Below are 14,550 nucleotides of genomic sequence, written 5' to 3'. Positions count from 1 at the left end.
CGTGACACGGGACGGGACGTGACAGACAGGGGGGACACAACAGGAACAGAAAGCTCCTGGCAAGCAAAGTGGCTGCAAGGACTCAGAGAATGCAAAAGGAGATGACCGAGATGAGACAGATGGCAAACTGATGAGGCTCAGAGAACCCTGGAGGAAGATGCTGGCTGAAGGATTTATTCCAAGAACTGCAAAGATGGATACCCAGGAATCCTACGGTCAGAATCCTCTCCCTAACCTCACATTCTTACAAGTCCTAATCCGTTGAAATGGAGCATTGCGGAGCACGGCTGTCCGTGCAGCTCAGAACAAGACCTGAAAAGCCACCTGACTGGATGCTTCCAAAGAGAGATGCAATTCTGATGCCTGTCGGAGCTCCCGAGTCAAAGGTTCAATGGCCTGGGTACCAGGCCAAGGAATGTAGAGATTACAGATGCTAACAATGATGCCACGGTTTCTGCTAGGCTCCTCAAAGGCCTAAGGTAAAGGACATGACACATCCAACCACACATACACAAAAGACAAGGGACACAATACACACCGGGACTGCTCTGCCCTGTACACCTCAGCACTGCGATCAAAAGTGAGACTTTGCTTTTATTTCCCCCCCAGGCCTAAGGGGCCGCTTCGTGGACACCCCCGTCTCCAAAGCAGACTCAAAAACCCCTCCCGGTGGGTCCCTGCCCTGCGCCCTGGTTTCATCCCCTCTGTGGGTCGTAGCCCTCTACTTATCTCTCAGACATCTGGGGATGCCGGTCTGTGTCAGGTGCAAAGGAAGGCTGCCTCGACAGCTGGGAAGGTCCTGCTGGCACTGTTGTTAAACAACTTCCTGTTGTTTCTTCGTCTGCTCCAATAAAGTAAACAAAATATCAATGCATAACCTCAGCAGCACATTGGCCAAAACCCAACAATTCTGCCACTCACTCTTTTCCCAAGAATGCCCGGCTCCTGGGGCCGCACGCTTCAGCCGCACTCGGAGGCTGACGCCATCGTCGTGGGGCACGCCTGGGCTAAGAGGAGACGAGGTGATGTGGCGTTGCTGAAACCTGAGTGGACCCTAGCTCCTCCTCCCTACTTCCCCGACTCACCGCAACTCCTCGGCCCGTGCCCAAGGCTACCCTGGTGACACCTTTATATAGAAAAGGCAGAGGCTTCATCAACGAGTCCCGTGATTCTTCCGCAGGGCTCGGGAGAGCGGCAAACCCGGCACGTCAGCCGGTTGGTGACTGGGGCCTGGCATACTCCTAGTGGATTGCCTAAAGCGCAGAAACAGGAACAGATGCTTAGAGTTGCACCGGAAAGTGAGACTGGAGCAATAACAACTGCTTCTGTACGCTACTCAATGCTCACCTTGCCCACCTCACCTTGACTGCTGATGTCCAGCTTTGCTTCCTAAAAAGAAAAAGAACAGAGCTGTAACAGAGTCACACTTTACAATCTCCCTGCAGAGACAAGCGGTGACTGACCTGCTCAGGGGAACCTCCTCACTCGGGATGGGTGGATGGATTTTGCCCTGGATTTTATCCTTCTGCGTCTGAAAGAAAGCGAGGACAAACGTCAAAGGGCTGCAAGATATCTTCACAGCTCCAAACATCTTCTGTCTATCTAGGAATATCATCTAGAGCCCGGCAACACCCCACAAACTGCGTGTCCCTGAGCCTTGTCCTGTTGCATCAGCCTCTGCGGCAGGGCAGAGCAGCTCCGGCACAAACATGTGCAGACACCCGTGACACAGAACGTGACAAACGGGGGGACGTTAAACACGACACATTATGCTTGTGGTGAGGGTCTCGAGGGGAAAAGGCAAAAGGGACCCCAAAGACACAGTAGGTAACACGGTACACCGGACAATACGACGTGGACCGGAACTGCTCTGCCCTGCCCGCCTGCACGCTGCCATCAAATGTGGAGTCTCTCCCTTTAGCTGTCCTAAGAGGCCCCTTGGAGAAGATTGCTTTTCCCTCTGCTAATTTTTAAATCTGTCCCAAGAACTCCCAACCTGCTACCCTCCCTTCTCCAGGCCATGGCCCCCGACTTATCTTTTGGATGATCAGTGATGTGAATCCACGTTGCACCTGAAATGAGTCTGCCTCGGAGGGCCCCGTGATCACCTGTTAGCCTCTCGGTCAGCTACAATAAAGAAAAACAAAACCAACGTATGAGTTTAGAGTTATGTAGGCCAAATCCCAGCAAGTCAGCTACTTGCCCTCTCCTGAGTGTGCCTGGCTCTTTCAGGCTCCACCTTCATCCTGATTCCAAGGCTGTGGCCTTTATTATTAGTGGCACCTGGGTTAGAGAAAAGCAAAGTGAAATGGCATTCCTGTGAGTGCAGTGGATGACCTTGTGTGAGGAAAACATGTGAATGCCTCTGCTATGCTTCTGAAAAGCCTTGTGTGGGGGGGCCCTCAAATAAACACCCTTTCTCACCCTGCTGCCTGCAAACCCCCCTGCCCCCCAATAACTCCTAACTGGATACCTGCTCACCCTCCCTCTCCCAGTCACAACCCTCAACTCACCTGAAGCCTCAATCTCAAACATCATTTTTAACACTGCCAGATGCCTCCTGTGACATGATGAATCTGCTGAAAGAAGTGCTGTGCTTGACACAACCTGGGATCTCTGGAAGCTGTGCACCTCCTAAAAACAATAAAAACACAAAACAAGAACAAAACCAGAAATTGCAGATACGCTTTATCACCCCTAAACACAAAATCCGAAATCTTCACCTTAAATACTCCCTGTATTCCATGCCATTTTCTTCACAGTATCTTCAAAGCCTCTATTGCTTTAGATGCCCAGAAACACCTGCTGAAAGCAAGCTAAGCTAAAAGAGGCTCTTCACTGAAATAACAGGAGAGCTCTCACCCCAGCACACCCCAGAGACGGAATGAAGCCCCTCACCAAAAGCTGGGGTTAATATACCCCTGATGGTGCCCGCCTCCCATTCCCATGATGCCTGGGAAAAGGGAGGGGGCTAATCCCACCAAATATAGAAGCCCACAGAGCAGCTGCAGCTGTTTGGCTCCTCTGACTCAAATTCAAAGGGAGTAAAGGCCTTGTTATAGAAGAAAGCTCTTCAGAAAAATAACAGCGCTTTCTTTTTTGACACAACTACTTGGAGCAGAAGAACAGAAAAATGGTAAGACATAAAGCATTGTGTTTAGGTAGCTTACCTAGATATATTGGGTAATTTGCTGTTAACTTACATAATTATTCTGTGTTTAACAAAAGCCATCTAATAAATTAACACCCAAAACTCCAGCAGCCCAGCTGGCCCTACCAAATCTCTCTCTTGATACATACAGTAAACAAAAAAACCAAAATCCCAGCAATACCGATCAGAAGTCTAGGAAAGAAACCTCTTGAAATTAATCCTACCTCAAATACAAACCAACCCGTCCAGAAAGTTAGCTTCACTCAAAAAACTATTTACACAGAGTTAATAAGACCAAGAAATAAAACAACACACCCTATAACGACCCACCAACGAATACAACAGCGAAGGAAAAAAACCCATTTTTTTCTTTTTTTTTATTTCAACTAGCTTCCTTTATTAGCTAGAACCAAAGATTTTGCCAGGGCTGTAAAAACAACAACTTCTTTTTCTTCTTCTCCTTCTGAAATGTCCCTTCTCCTTCCCAAATTCCTTACAACTTCCGAGTTTGAATCCAAGCAAAAAGCAAAATTCATGCACTTGTGAGTCCGGTGCTCCTGTCAGATTCTGTCTCACTCCACATCTTCTTACACTTTCAGTCTGAATGCTGTCCTGCCCTGATGGGTTTGACAGAAGAATTGGCACATGTTAAGAGAGCATTTCCCTTCCTCCCTCCCTCCCTCCCCAGAGCTGGTTTCCTTAGCGCATTTCAATCGATCCCAAGCCCGCAATGATGTGCGCTCACCTCAAGGCTCACAGCAAGCACGCAGCAGCTCAGGCTGACTTGGCTCCAGGGCTCCGTGCCTTAGATAGCTGAGAAAACTTCCCATGAACCTCTGTTCCAAGACATTGGAAGGCAAACTCAGCTCCGTCTCAGCGTCTCGGTGGGAGGCGGGAGCACATCTGGCTGAGCCAAAAAAATCCCTTCTTGGGCGGCTGCACTCTGCCGGAAAGGGGAAACACGTGCTAGTGAACAGCAGCTCAGAAACAATTCTTTTCTAATGTTACCTGCTCTACTTGACTGCTCGCTAACACAAGTCTCATTTTACCATTGCAGGGAGAAGGCTGTAGGAAAATGTCTGATGAGCAGCCACAAAAGGCCTCGCTCCCTGCTACACAGCCTGCAACAACCTCGGCAGAGCGGAGCAGCCAAATCACCGCACTCTCCTTGCCGTGGGCAAGGGTAGAAGATGACTGGGGGAGGCACATAAAAAGAAGGGAAACGCTCCTATAAATGCACAGCCATTTGCTTTCAGAAGCCCAGAGGTCAGGATCTTCTCTAGGAAGCCAGACGTGACATGATATTTCTAAGATTTTCTTCTTCATCGAAGGAAATGTACGTACATACCCACTCTTACAAACGTACCTACGGTTTTGGGGTTTTTTTTCTTCTGAAGCTCCAAGAATGATTTCCCACCTTGATTCATTCAGAAGAAACGGCCCCTGTGACTCAGGTCAGAAGGGCGGCCTGCGTTTTTGATCACGACAGCTTTTGGCTTTACCCTGTGAGCAGGAGCAGCCAGAGCTGAGGCTCAGCAGAGGCTGACCCCGGCCAGCCCCTTCCTCCCTTCCCTGTGTGTCACAATGACTTCCAGGCAGAAGGATGCAAAGCAGGTTTGTGTCTTTTCTCTTCAGTGCCAAGAGGTAAAAGATGTAGGCTTTGAAATAACTAATGACCCTCTCTTGGAACTCTCCCAAGGACAGTTTGAAAGCAAAGACAGAAGATTGCTGCTAAATCCATATGGGATAAGGATGAGAGCAGCAAGGATCCGAGGCCAGCAGCGTTGCCAGGCAGTGTCACGTCCCTGCCACCTTGTGACAAGGCACACAGCTGCAAAGCCCCAAAGCCTGCAAGCCCTGCAGCTGCCGCACGGATGGACCTGGTTCCCTTCCCAGGTGCCCAGAGGGACACCTGAGGGCAGGTGTCGTCCCCCGCCCCCCGAGGGCGCACCCAGAGCCCCGGGCAGGGACGGAGTCACTGACGGCTCTCTGGGGACGAGACCCTCCCTGCAGGTGACACCGGCTTGTCCTCTCCCTGTGGCACAGGGACCTCCAGGCTCTAGGACCAGCCTCATTTTGTCAGCATCCAGGTGCTGTGCTAGAGCCAGAGGGGTCAAGGCTTTCCAGAACCATAGGATCCGTAGGATCCTTGCGGTTGGAAAAGCCTTCTAAGGACATCGAGCCCAGCTGCTGCCCCCCCAAGTCAGGTCCCTAAACACCACATCTTGACATCCTTGACATGTCTCCAGGCATGGGGACTTTCCTGGGCAGCCTGCTCCTACGCCTCAGCACCCTTTCAGGGAAGAAATTTTCCCTCCAATCCAATCTAAGCCTTCCCTGCTGCAAGTTGAGGCCATTTCCTTTTGCCGTGTCACTTCTTACCTGGGAGACCTCGGTACTTCAACCTTACCTGCTCCTTCCCTAGGCGGTCTCTGGCTTGGCTGGAGGAGAGGAGAAACACTCCCACCACAGGAATGGCAGCTCAGGAGGTCCCACACCAAGGCCAGGGGGAGCAGCCGTCCTCGCCAGAGCTCGCACGTCCCTTCTTCTCAGAGATTGGCTCTGCTTTTCCTCCCGGGCAGATCTCTGCTGAGTGCTTCACACTTGCCTGTTTGGAGGAGGGGGGGAAAAGAGGTTAGCCAAGTTTTTTATCCAGACTTAGCTGCTGGCTTTGCCTCCTCCTGACTTCCTTCTGCTAAGAAAACAGCTGCCTTTGGACTTCTAGGGGCAACTTGCACGTCATGCCTGAAAAGGAACTACAGAAAAGCGCCTCATTTATAAAGCCTCAGCCAAGAAGACAGACAGCCATGGCAGGCACCAGGCCAGCTCTGCTCCTCCTTCAAGTTGTTCCCAAAGCTGCTGGAAGAACTGAAGGCTACTTTGGCCTTCCATTGCTCTGCTTGTCCCGAGAAAGAGCTTTGAGTGTTGTTACCCCTCCAGAAAGGAAGGGCCTTTCTGTCTCACACGCTCGGTGACACAAGGCTACGCAGCCTCTGCTCCAGGTGGGAAGGGCTTCCTTCCTCCTCTGGCACCTGGCTGGCACAGGGCACAGGTTGCTCAGAGGTCCCGGGGCTGCCCCACCGCTGCAAGTGCTCAAGGCCCGTCGGTGCTCTGCGATGAGGCTCTGAGCAAGCTGCTCTATGGAAGCACGTCCCTGCCCACGGCAGCAGCAGCCTTGGAATGAGGTGATCTTTAGAGCCCCTTGCAACCTGAATTCTTCCATGATTCTGGGAACTGAAAAAAGCGGGGAAAGAAATCTGTAAAGGTCACTAAATGCATCCAAGCACATCCCCATGGATCCAATCCTCAGCAGCCCATGCAAGGCAAGGTCAGAGCTCTCTGCCCACCGAGGACACGGCAAGCAGCACGGACCTTTCTCCCACTCTCCAGCACGGAGAAGTGGGAAGCCAGAGGGAGTCCGTCTGTTTACAGACACCGGAGGGCGGCGGGACGGGGCGGGGCGGGGCGGACGGTCTTACCTTGCAAAGCTGGCGGCAGAAAGGGCGGGCAGCGCCGCCGCCCCGCCGGGATTTTCCGGCCCGCCGTCGCTTCCTGGAGAGGCGCGTGTGCGGGCTCGGGGGGGGGTGCAGCTCCGTTCCGACGGCGTTCGCCCGCCCCCGCTCGCTGCCCCCGGCCCGCGGAGCGCTACGACCGCGCCTCCGCCGCCCGCCGAAAGCGGCCCCGCCGGGCCGCCCCCCCCCCCGGCCATTCTTCTCAGCCATCGTGTCCCTTTTGCACTCCTGAACGTCTTTCACCCCTCCCAGCCATTTACCGAGCCCGCCCCGCCCGCCCCTCGCTCCCGCCCCGCCCGCCCCTCGCTCCCGCCCCGCCCGCCCCTCGCTCCCGCCCCTCGCCCTTGCCTCGCTCGGCAGCCGCGCCCTTGCCCCGCCCCCGGCAGCCAGCGGCGAGGGGCAGGGCGCTGGCTCGGGGGGCTGCAGTACCGCGCTCTGGCCACAGGGCGGCAGACTCCCGGGTCCGCGATATCCCCGCCCTTTTGGCCGCCATTTTGAGAAGGTCAAAAAAAAAAAAATATCCCGCGACATTGGCGACGCGCCACTCCCAACATGGCGGCCGAGAGAGGCCCCCTCGGGCGAGAGAGGCGGTTACTCACATGCCGGTCCGAAACACGCCAAAATACGCCCGCCCGCGGCGCCACTGACCACACAGCCCGTGTTGGGTACACCTAAAACGCAAGAGAAAATCCCGCCGGGGCTGCGCCGGCGTCGGTGTTCCGTGCAGGCAGTCCGGATAGACACACCGGGGTCCTCCGCTTTCCCGCCCTTTTGGCCGCCATTTTTAGAAGGTCAAACAAACTCCCGCGACATTGGTGACACGCCACTCCCAACATGGCGGCCGAGAGAGGCCCCCTCGGGCGAGAGAGGCGGTTACTCACATGCCGGTCAGAAACACGCCAAAATACGCCCGCCCGCGGCGCCGCTGACCACACAGCCCGTGTCTGGTACACCTAAAACGCAAGAGAAAATCCCGCCGGGGCTGCGCCGGCGTCGGTGTTCCGTGCAGGCAGTCCGGATAGACACACCGGGGTCCTCCGCTTTCCCGCCCTTTTGGCCGCCATTTTCAGAAGGTCAAACAAACTCCCGCGACATTGGTGACACGCCACTCCCAACATGGCGGCCCAGAGAGGCCCCCTCGGCCGAGAGAGGCGGTTACTCACATGCCGGTCCGAAACACGCCAAAATACGCCCGCCCACGGCGCCGCTGACCACACAGCCCGTGTCGGGTACACCTAAAACGCCACAAAAATTCCGCCGGGGCTGCGCCGGCGTCCGTGTTCCGTGCAGGCAGTCCGGATAGACACACCAGGGTCCTCCGCTTTCCCGCCCTTTTCGCCGCCATTTTCAGAAGGTCAAACAAACTCCGCCACGCGCCACGCCCAAGAGGGCTGCCTGGCGGCGGCGCCGGGCTGCAGTACCGCGCTCTGCCCACAAGGCGGCAGCACTGCCGCCCACCCCAGCCGGGGGCGCCGCGCGCCTTGGGCCTGCAGGCGGCCAAGGCGGCAAAAAAGAACAGGGGCCATCCCCCCCAAAAACTCCTCTAAAAATAAATGCCAGAAACCTGCCTCTTACCAAACAAGAACCAAATAAGCCCCCTTTCTTTCATGCCTTCTTGAAATAAATTTGATAGTTCTAGTTTTCCTAGTTCTATTCACACGCATATTTAGACCGGACAGTGATGTGTTACGTCCTTTATACCATCTATTATGCCTATTCCTATTATCTGTATTTATTCATACTTTGTGGTTTTAGCAATATCATTATATATTGACTGTATATTTCTCGACTTCCATTTAGATTTCTATCATACTTTTATTCTTCCAAAAAAAATCCCATCTCTAACCAAACAAATACCAAAAAACCCTTCTTTTCAACTCTATTGAAATAGTTTTATATTTAGAGCTTGCATAATTAGATTCACTTTTATAGTCACCGTTTATACTGATGCATTCCATTCATCATTACATATCACATATCTATTATTCACATCATAGAGATAAATCATTATTTTTATCATGTACCAAATCTACTGCTACAACTTCTTTTTTCTAATATTTTCAATTTTTATATCCATCTTGATGTATTCATGAGATCTTTTTACAAGTAGATTTCTACCTTTCTATCATTTGTATTTGTAGTTTTTATAATAAAACCCCTGCTTTTGCCAAGTAAAAAACAAAACCATCCTTTCTTTTAAACTACTTTTAATAATGTTGTTGTATTTACAGTTACCATATCTATAATGTTTTAGATATTATATCATAGTGATGTACTAGATTTATAGCCGTTTCCTATAATATACCATCATAAGATCTATACGGTATCACTTGTATTACGTGTTGTATGGATTTATGTCACTTTACATTTACAATCCTTTAATAATTTGATCTATATATCTGCATAGATTCGCAACACATTTCTAGATTTAAAATTTCCTTTGAGCTGTGTTTATATTTAGCATCTCTATTGATATATCTATCAACATACACAATGCTCTTTGAAAAATACAATATCTTATTGGAATATATCATGACTTAAGTTACCTGTTAAATTTTAAATAGAGATCGAATAGATCAAAATGAAAGTTTATTCCCATTTCTACACATCTACTCGTTTTGTTTAAAGATAGCTATCCTTAGAATTTTACATTTAAAATCCAATTCCTAAATGCAATGACAAAACAAACAGCAGCGAATTCCCACCAATGTCTTCCAAAACCATCAAGATACCTCCACCAGCCAAACGACTGCCAGCGAAAAAAACACACAACACTCTTTTCACTAACAGTTCTCATCACATCAGAAAAATGGAACCAAACGAAAAGAAAACCCTGGAGAAACACACGCAGCAAATCACAAAAACCTCTAAAAAAACCCAAACCAACTCGCTCAACTCCAATCAGTGCCACTGACCCTGAACGTTATTTTAAAAACTAACCAAAATTCTACATCTACACTAACTCAAAGAATAAGCAATACTCTGTCAAAAGAACTTTAGAAAGCGAACTAATGAACGAAATAGAAAAAAAACAAAAAATCTCAACCACTAAAAAATAAGAAAATAACTACCCAAAAAAAAAAAAAACCCTACTTAAAAAGACCCACCATATAAATACCCACGTTCCCAAAAATAAAACTGATCAATAACCACCAAATACGTCAAAGGACAACAAGAAACCAAAAGAAAAAAAAAAACAAAAAAAACAAAAAAAACCAAAAGAAAATACATTTGTAAAACAAAAGTCCCCCAAACCAAAGCAACTTTAATTTACCTCAAAAAAATTATTCCCAACTGAAGAATAAACCCATAGAGCCTCATTCGATCAAAATAAAAATACCACCCAGAAATAAACACAAAGCCGAAAGAGAAACGTAACCATTCACAAGATCTCCCAAATGATCCGTCACAATAAAACGTACACTACAATCAAACAAACCAAAGAAATAAAAGCCCTGGAAGACGAGAAACACAAACGCAATTAGAGAGATTTTAAAAACCCCGCCGCTATTAACGACACGACGCCACCTCGAACCCACCGAAACAAACGCTACACGCCCACGCTAATAAAAGCCACGGCGACAGAATTAAAATCCGAGCCGCTGCTTCACGCAACGACCCGTAGAAACCATTGCACGCCTTTAAAAACAGAATAGCCCGGCAAAAAAAATATCCGACTACGGAACTCGATTCAAACCAAACCTTTATCGTCACCACCCGAAGAACCGAGAACCGTACCGGTCAGGAAGAACGCCATAGCCCTTAGCGCACACCCACTGCGACCAGAACAAACCCGTGCGATCGATCCCTACAAAGCACCTCCGAACCACGACACCCAAGAACTTGCGGCAGCCCAACCCCGCGCTGCCGGCCCCGGACGGAGCGCGGCTCCCGGCGGCAAAGCGGCTCCTCCGGCGGCTGCTCCGGCGCGCAGGGGCGGCGCCGCCCCGGAGACCCCCCCGCCCCCGCCCGCTCCCCCTGCCCGGGGGGCCCCGGCGGCGCCCGAGCCCCGCGCCCGGAGCGGACAGAGCGGCCGGCACCGGCCGGGCCGGCGCAGCAGCGCCCGCGCCGCCTCTGCCGCCCTTGGCCGGCCCGGCGCCAGCTGCCCTCGGCTCCGCACGGCGGCTCGCACCGGCAAAGCGGCTCCGCCGCTGCCGCGCCAAATTCCCCGTGCGCCTCGGCACCCGCCCGGCCCGGGCCGGCAGCGCTCCCGAGCGGCAACGCTCCGGCCCGGGCCGCGGCCACAAGAAGCGCCCTCAAATGCAGCGGCACAGCCCGACTGCAGCCCTGCAAACGCCGCCAGAGCTGCGGCTTCCCGCAACTCAACCCCGAAACTGACGCCGCGGGCGGCGCTCACCTCGCTTCAACAAGGGCAAAGAAATGGCTTCTCCCCTTCAAGTTCATCCCCTAGGAGAGCAGAAAAGAAGGGGCTTTCCTCCAATGAAATCCTTCAAGCCATGTGCAAGGGGGGATTTTGACCTCCATTCAAACCCTTGCTAAGGAGGGACACCAGCGCTGTCCCCTCCATTTAAACCTTAGGATGATGAAAATGGGCTGGCTACCTTCAAATCAAAGCCATCCGATGACAACAATACTTTGCCCATTCCCGTTCAAATGGAACGCAGGGATTCCCTGTCACCCCTGGGATACCCCTAACAGCCGGGAAAAGGCAGCTTTTCCTTCAATCGACATCCTTGGAACCGCAAGCGAAAGCGGATCCCCCCTAGTTCAAACACAGACAATATTAGGAGAGTAGCTGCTTGCCTCTCCTTCATTTCTTTTGTCTTCACAAGCTCCCTTTTTGTTCCTGGGGAAGCGGGGAGGGGGGACTGCCAAGATCCAATTGAAAAGGGAAAGGACCAAAGTCCCCGCTCCAAATCCACACGCCCTCAGCCGTTCGGCTGCTGCTTCCCGGCGCAAAGATTCGTCCCTCGGCACCTCCTTGAAGCGATGCTCCGCGGATCCAAGCGCGTATCCAGGTGTTCGCCCAGACGCTGCGAGAAGCTCTCGCAGTCCTTCCATGAGACAGCCCCGGGAGCCCCCCCGTGAACCCCTCTACTCAGCAGCTCCATGCAAAAGGGAGCTGAGGCGAAGCCTCCCCCTAAAACAGCCTCGCACCCCCCCCCCCCCGGCAGGAGCCGGCCCCTCATCATCCTCACAGCTCACACCTGGGGCTGCTCCGAGCCCCCCATCATCCTCACAGCTCACACCTGGCGCTGATGCCACTCTCCAACAGCGCCTCTCCCCGTCCAGCACACAGCCCGCTTCTCACAGACACAGAGCCAACAGAAATCTGCTCCGGGTGCTGGCTTTTCTGAGTCCGTCTGCTTCCACAATTCAGACACGGACGTGCGCTGATGGCACTGAGGGAAAGCTTTCCAGTGCACAAAACTGTCATTCTGGTAGCGCGCTTTGAGACGCCTTCAGAAAAAGCAGAATCAGCGCCGCCTCCTAAGAGCCCTGCTGAGGAACCCCGCCCTCCTTGGGACACCCAATGCAGCAGAGCTCGAAAAACGAGGGCAAAAGTCAAGCTTGGAGTGGAAAAAGACAATAGAAATACAGCAGCCTTTCAAGAAAGCCTTCACACAGTAATAGTGGGAGCCGGTCACATTTCTTCTTTCCTTGCTCTCTGGAATGACATCAATACGAAGTAAAAAACCCACACGAAACACAAGGCAGAGCTGGGATTTTACACGTCTTCCTTTTGGCTCTCGGGATGACAAGCGCCTCTTCCGGGACTGCGACACGCTTTGGGCGCTGGCAGAGAACGGAGGCAAAAGGTGCCAGAGAGCCCTTTCTATCGCCTTCAGCCCCTGCAGCTGTTCTGAGGGTTCCAGGGCACAGCTCGGTCCGTTCCTAGATCAAAACCTCACGGCAATATCTTCAGAACTACTACCCATCTCCAGTCGGAACCTTCTACATTCCTGTAAACAAATGAGTGCATAGAGAGGGTTTCTCCCCAGCTGAGTTTAGAGACCAATTCCTATTCTTTAGCAATACCTAGAAAACCGAATGCCTTGCCAGGTTTTAGCATCCTACACCCACTCACCCCTCCCTGTGCATTTGGTGGCAGCTTTGGGTCCCTCTGGGGGACGGCACCCAGCGTGACCCCCGCCCCTCGCCCGCCCCCCACCTGCTCCTGCACCGCCGTGGGGCTCCCTCTCCCGGGCACCTTGGGGTGCCCCCAACGGCATCAGAGCCCCGAGTCTTCACCCCGCCTTTCCCTGACCCCCAAAGAAGGCTCCGAACGAATCCGACTGCCCCGGACAGCAGCGCAGCGCTTCCCCCAAGCCCTTCCCACACGTGCATGGCCCCAGCAAGGGATTCTGCTGCAACAAGAAAGGGGGGGCAGCCCCCAGAAGGCTTGAGGTTCCTGCCCAGCCTCGCTGTCACGGGCCAGGGGCAGCGAGAGAGGGAGCGGCACAGACGGCGGGGACGGCCCGGCACGGAGCGGGGGCCGCTCTCAGCGCGATGCCGGCAAAGCCGCAGCTCCGGCGCTGTCGGCCGCGCTGCTTGAGCGGCACGGGGGGATCCGCCGAGAGCCTCCGGCCCCGCGCGGGGACTCCCGCAAGGGCCCAGGGGCGCCGGGCTCCGGCCCTCGGGGCTTTATTCTCCGGCAGCCCGAGCCCCGCGGCTGCGGGGCAAAGAAGGAAAGAGGGCACGGGAAGAGAGGAGCGAGAGCAGGGCACGACAAAGGGCGGCGAGGGAGCTCGGGCTGTGCAGGAAAGCGGCACGGGAAGGGAAAGCCCGGGACGAGGGTACACGGAGGCTGGGCAGAGGAAGGAGACAGGGGGAACAGAAGGGAGTAGCGGGCTAGGGACAGGACAGGAAGGAGCCGGCTTTGCGGGGGGAGAGGGAATGGGGGAAAGGGAGCGAGAGAAGGCGAAGACGGGGAGAAGGAAGGAGGGCTAGAGAGAGGGACAGGCGGGGAAGCCTCCCAGAGCCCCGGCTGCACCCCGAGCCCGGCCCGGCGCCTCGCCCTACCCGGGATGCTGCGGCGCTCGGCGGAGCTCGGCTCGCTCCGGAGACGCTCGGCTCGAGTCGGCTCTTGGCGCCTCAACTCGGCTCTTGGCGCCTGCATTCGCCTCTTCGGCTCCGCTCGCCTCGCCTCGGCTCCCCGACGGCGGGCGGGCAAGCGCCGCCGCCTCCCGTTCAGCTCGCCCGGCTCGGGGCTCTCCCGCTGCCGCGTCCCGCGGGTGGCCCGGCCACGGCGCGGACACGACCGGGAGCGCGGGCTCGGGCAGGAGCTCATTAGGCTGGGAGCGCACTGGCGCTAAGCAGCGCGCACGAGAGCAGCAGGCTCGCTTCGCCTGAGCTCGGCTCGCTTCGCTTCAGGCAGCCTCGGAAGCCTCGCCTCGGTTCGCTCGAGGCCCTCAGGGTCGGCCGCTCTCGCCTTGCTTCGGCCGAGCTCGTGCGATTCCCCCGAAGGCGGCGGCGTTCGGTTGTGGTTTTAGAAATAGCCTCCTCTATCGATTGGATCTCTCTACAGTTAGATTTATATTTCTAGAATACGTCTATTAATCCAAACAAAAACCCCATCTCTAACCAAATAAATACACGAAAACACCTTCTTTTAAACGGTATCGAAATATTTTTATACTTTGTGTAATTATACTCACATTTATATTTATCGTTTCTTTTGATGCAATCTATTAATAATTATCTATAATATCTATAAAATTCTAGACATGTATTTAAAGTATTATCTATATTATGTATCGTATCTACTGCTGCAACTGATTTTTTCTTCTAGTTTTAAACTTTATCTGTATGTATTTATGATATCTTTCTAGACTTAGATTTCTACCTTCATATTCTTTGTATTTATCATTTTTATCATCAAAACCCTGCCTATTGACAAGTTAAAAAAACCGCTTTCTTTAACGA

General features: G+C 53.2%; 2 long non-coding RNA genes across 3 annotated transcripts; both read right to left on the bottom strand.

The window, feature by feature from the left end:
- Positions 1 to 602: 602 nt before the first annotated feature.
- Positions 603 to 1,372, bottom strand: LOC143694064 (uncharacterized). 2 transcript variants are annotated; one of them, XR_013182236.1, is made up of 4 exons: positions 1,348 to 1,372; positions 1,086 to 1,253; positions 922 to 1,007; positions 603 to 841 (listed from the first exon to the last, which is right to left on the bottom strand). It is a non-coding gene; the product is annotated as an uncharacterized LOC143694064 (long non-coding RNA). The 2 variants fall into 2 exon arrangements; XR_013182237.1 differs by lacking the exon at positions 1,348 to 1,372 and having other exon boundaries at positions 922 to 1,002; positions 1,086 to 1,112.
- Positions 1,373 to 3,509: 2,137 nt separating this feature from the next.
- Positions 3,510 to 6,858, bottom strand: LOC143694187 (uncharacterized). The gene is made up of 3 exons (XR_013182534.1): positions 5,562 to 6,858; positions 3,897 to 4,094; positions 3,510 to 3,768 (listed from the first exon to the last, which is right to left on the bottom strand). It is a non-coding gene; the product is annotated as an uncharacterized LOC143694187 (long non-coding RNA).
- Positions 6,859 to 14,550: the final 7,692 nt, after the last annotated feature.

Source organism: Agelaius phoeniceus, chromosome 5, assembly GCF_051311805.1.
Source record: "Agelaius phoeniceus isolate bAgePho1 chromosome 5, bAgePho1.hap1, whole genome shotgun sequence".
In the NCBI taxonomy this organism is placed as follows: domain Eukaryota; kingdom Metazoa; phylum Chordata; class Aves; order Passeriformes; family Icteridae; genus Agelaius; species Agelaius phoeniceus.
Note: the sequence above shows the minus strand (reverse complement) of the source record. Positions and strands in the feature narration are given on the sequence as shown.